Consider the following 4,686-nt stretch of genomic DNA (forward strand, 5'->3'; position numbering starts at 1 on the left):
GCATCAACTATTGAGATCATCGGGCATTTTCTGCAAACCTCCACAGTGAGACATATGTTGGTCTTTTGACGTAACCCTAATGTATATTGCAAGATTCGCGAAATGTGCAACTCAAATGTACAGTTTTGTTATTTTAGTTTGGATCCTAATCTTGATTAGAAAATTCATTAAAAATTCCCGCAGCAACGCGCGGGGCGTTATCTAGTATCAGGAATCAGGAATCAGGAAATATGTTAGTTGGGAGCCACCCAACCTCCTCACCGCTCGGCGCTCCTGGTCGTTGGATCGGTTTTTTGATGCATTCTGAGCCGTTCGATCTCGCCCTCAGATGATATCGGCCGTCGGATCAAGAAGCGACACTGCTACAATGAGTAGTAGCTTCAATTCGATTTCCCTTACTGTTTTTTCTTACCTCCGAATTACTTTGCTGCCTCACTGACGTGTGGGGTCACTCTCTGGTGGGCCAAGTCGGTCAGCGATTGTGGCTGGGTGCGGCGCGTGGCCTCCTTCAGTGGGCAAATATCCTGTGCCACCGCCGATAATATCGTGCCCCGCCGAGGGCAGTTTCGTCATTTCACTTGTCCGGGCCCGTGACGTGTCGGGCGCCGGCTGGCTGGAGAGTGGATGGGGTGAGGGCGCCTGTCTCTCTTCCTCCCGGTCCTCACTCCGCCAATCCCCTCTTCCTCCTCTCGCCTCCCATGGCGCCGCCGCTCCTGCCTCCTCACCTCCCGTGGCCCGCCCTCCTGGTCGCGTCTCTTCTCTCCATCGCCAGTCGCGGAAGCTGCTGCGCTCCTCTTCCTCCCTAGCCGCATCGCGCGAGAGACCCGAGGTCACCCGCCTCCGATCCGACGGGCGAGGAGGCCAGCGGCTGCCTCCCGGTCAAATCCGGCTGCCCACCGACCGACTCGAGCTGGCGGTGTTGTTCCCGGCGGAGCACGCCGTCGCGCCGTTGATGTGGGGAGGCCACGGGGGAGCACGCCGTCGCCATCGGCTGCGTCCTGGGCGACTCCGACGCGCCCTGCCACGAGCTTCGTCTCCTCTGTCGCTGCCGTGAGCTTCTCCGCCGCTACCTCATCTCCTCCAGCACCCTCTCTTGCTCGTGTATCTGGACGAGAGGCAACCTACTGAGAGGAACATGTCGACCTTGGTGACATCTAGGATGAGGCACGTCCATGAAATCGATGGTGAGGCAGCCGGCCGTCAGGGGTGCGTTAGCCTGGGTGATCCCCTAGCGAAGCTGCAGCGACCACACAAGGTGCATGTAGCCGGCATCATGACACTCTTGGGTAAGTTTGCTCCATCTGGATCTGCAGTTTCAAATGCCTAAGTATCAATGCTTTATTAATCTGAATTGTTTTACAAGCGTTGTGTTATCCCCTATGAGGCTATGAGGTTAATACATTATGCGTACTTCTTTTGGTATTTCTGCTAAATGCTTTTTTGCCTTTGTTATAATTAGGGCACACTGGAGCCTGGTGATTATGTGCGTTCCTGCAAAAAAGAGTAATTCAGGACCAATCTTACTTCATCTGGACTCCTTAGGGATGCATCCTACTGGAGGAATTGATGACGGCGGTGGTCATTTTCCAGGTTCAGCAGTGCATACTTGGAACAGGTAATAAAAAGGGAATCACTTAATTTTATTTGTATTTGCACCAATAATCATGTTTAGCATATTAGAACAATTTACTTTGAGAACAAATGGCTGGAAGAACGATGCGATTTGATACCCTGTTATGTTGGTGTCGAGAGAAAATTTGGTGTTTAGTTTTTCTTATATGTACAATTATCTGCCGCGAATCTTGTGCTTTCAATCAGTGTGTTTATTTTGGCTAAATTCTGAGCCTTTTCCGGATCTGAGCAAACGATCCTGCAACGACAGCAAGAGGCAGCCCACATGAATCTATTGAGGTGCACCTTTATCTTGACCATGCCTCTGATTTTTAGTTAGACACCATGTTTGCAGATTCAAGTTCCAAAATCAGGGTACTGTTTTTTATTTCTTGTTTATGTCTTTAGAATCTATATAGGACAACAAACCGATTAATAACCAAATCTATCTCTACATTAAGGATAACTCATTCCTAGGTTTCGCCGGTTCTGGATTGAAGTTCCCAAATTAGGATACTGTTCTTACTTGATTGTGACCTCTACGGTTTTTTATTTGATAGATGAGAGGGCTGCAGAAGATGATCAATCAATGGAGACAATGCATTTGTCAAATTGTACTCATTGTTGTTCATGTTTTTTGCTTGCCTGATGTGTGAAGTTAGCTAGGTCGGTCCTTGAAGGATTTTTCGGGCCCCTTCCCCTTTCTCTTTGCCTGACTGCTTCATGGTCGCAGAATGACTTGTTCTTGTGATTCTGTTAGCGTTGTGTCATGCGTGTGAATTTGGGGTTGTGCTTGCCTGTATTTCTATATCCAAAATTCTAGCTGTGTACCAGGTGTCCAAGAGACCTGATAAAATTTGTGGATAGCACGTGGGAGGCAAAACAGGATGGTTCATGAGCTGACTTCAGTTATGCAGGAGAGCAACTGGTGCTGGTTACCTTCAAACTGAATCAACAACGTGCACTTTATCTTAGATTGCAACAAGTAGAGGTACAGGTGGTACCTCCAAGAGAGGTCGTCCAGATCATCGTCTTAAAAATACTGCTCGGTTGACAGTAGTTGCTATAGTTTTATTGTTGTGAAAGTCTCATGGTCCAGTAGAACGCCCTTTTCAGAGAGAATACTCCAGATCTATTGACTCTGATTTAGTTTTGGTCTTGATTTTTATCTGGTATGACTAGATAAAGATAGTGAGATCATTTATGTTTTGGTACTTGCTGAGATAGTTAAGTTTGTTTATCTATGAAAAGAAAATACACTTGCAGTTCTGTATGTGTGACTTGGTGTATGCGTCAACTGCAGTTTAGGATGCCAATAAGTTTGCAGTGGTATACATGCGTACTACTTGGGGGATGCCAATAAGATTATACTGCTGATCAGTTTGTGTTGTGCTTCTTAGTATCTTGCCAATTCTAATTTGCCTGGTCAAGCATGTGCTTTTTCCTTGCTACCATGTCAAGAACCCAAAGAATGCCAATGTGTTCTTATTTATTTCCACTATAATTTGTTTTCTCTTGCCAAAAGTGGTGTTTCTGAAGAAAAGAAAATGCATTGTGTCTTTTGTGCAGGTTGGTTTGCACAAGGTGCTGTAGTTTTCAAGATATATCATGTGCTCAAATGTTTGAAGGCTTATGTTGTGTACCGAAAGAATCCTCAAAAAAATTAGAAGGTGAGTTCTATTGAAAATATGTTGATCCTTTCTATTATGATCTTATCCTTTGCATGGACATTTGATGCCTCAAGTTAAACAAAATCATAGTAATCTTGGTATTTTCTGCTTTTATTGTTCCTAATTTTATAGGAGACTTGGATGTCTACCTAGGATTTAGATGTGTTATCCCAAACCCCAAGATATATCATGTTCTCAATGTTACATATATATTCACATTTAGAGGAAATGAGCATGCAGTAATTAACTGGATTATAGAACATGCAGTAAACGGACTATAGTGTGATCCATTTCTGCTTATGTCATAGTCAGCGTAAAATGTGCTTATAACAATACATCTGAAAATTAGGTGTCTCTTTGTGCCTCCTTCCAATGACGGCGATGAACATCTTTTCAATGTAAGAACATACATTCTCATGATTCTGTATATTTAATGTCTACCTTTTCTGTTATTAAACGTAGATGCCTACACGGCCCTCTGATTATGTTGCTAATTTTGGTCGTCCAACGAAGATAATAACAAATTGTAATTTTGAGCCTATTTACTATTATTGATTTGTTAACTCCCCTCGGTTCTAAGCATTGTGGAGTAGAAAGCATGACCCAATTTGAGTGTATTTTTCTGCTTAGTGTAAGCTATATAATCTGCTGGACTTGAGTACTATTTAATTCTTTTTCATACCATATTGCTGCCAATTTAGACCTTTCTTTATTTCCAGTTCCAAGAATGATGATGTGCCGCGGGGATGGACAATGAAGATTGTTTGTAGTTTTTCCACTTGATGTTTGTTCGGTAAGAAAACAACAATGTATATGATTGATGAGCTGCATCCTATAACCGCTCACTGATGCTAATTGGTTCTTACACGTAAAAACAAGCTTCAAAAGTTGTATCGGTACTTCTATCGTCAATTCTCCGCCTCTGTTTTTTCATCTTCAGTTCAAGAATCATCCTCCAATCCAGAAAGTAAATGTTAATTACTGGTCTTCATCGCGTGTTGGATGGAAAGGCCTCTTCTATCTTAGCATCGCTTTTCATATGCCCTGTTACTTATAATGCAGTGTTCCATTTTGCCATTCATGGATGGCCTCACCTTATTGTCTATGAACAATCATACTCTACAGTTAGTGCTTTGGTTTGTAATGGATTTGTACTTGTGAAGCTCATTCGTTTAGCCATGTGTTGCTAACTGATGTACCTATGTACTCCCTCCGTTCCAAATTACTCGTCGTGGTTTTAGTTCAAATTTTGAACTAAAACCACGACGAGTAATTTGGAACGGAGGGAGTATTTGACAAGCAGACTACAACATATTATGATTATATGGATCCTATTTCATGTTGCTTGTGTATGTGCTACATACGCTTCCTATTTTGATCATACACACCTTGTGGTAGATTATAT

At 43.4% G+C, this 4,686-nt stretch overlaps 1 long non-coding RNA gene across 3 annotated transcripts; it reads left to right on the top strand.

Annotated features, from left to right (window-relative positions):
* The first annotated feature begins 637 nt into the window (after positions 1–637).
* Positions 638–4,456, top strand: LOC120964818 (uncharacterized). 3 transcript variants are annotated; one of them, XR_006663945.2, is made up of 5 exons: positions 638–1,286; positions 1,460–1,615; positions 3,181–3,281; positions 3,631–3,679; positions 4,001–4,456. It is a non-coding gene; the product is annotated as an uncharacterized lncRNA (long non-coding RNA). The 3 variants fall into 3 exon arrangements; XR_005757064.3 differs by lacking the exon at positions 3,631–3,679 and having other exon boundaries at positions 643–1,050; positions 1,159–1,286; XR_005757063.3 differs by lacking the exon at positions 3,631–3,679 and having other exon boundaries at positions 646–1,286.
* The last annotated feature ends 230 nt before the right edge of the window (positions 4,457–4,686 follow it).

The sequence above is a fragment of the Aegilops tauschii genome, chromosome 1, assembly GCF_002575655.3.
Source record: "Aegilops tauschii subsp. strangulata cultivar AL8/78 chromosome 1, Aet v6.0, whole genome shotgun sequence".
NCBI lineage: Eukaryota > Viridiplantae > Streptophyta > Magnoliopsida > Poales > Poaceae > Aegilops > Aegilops tauschii.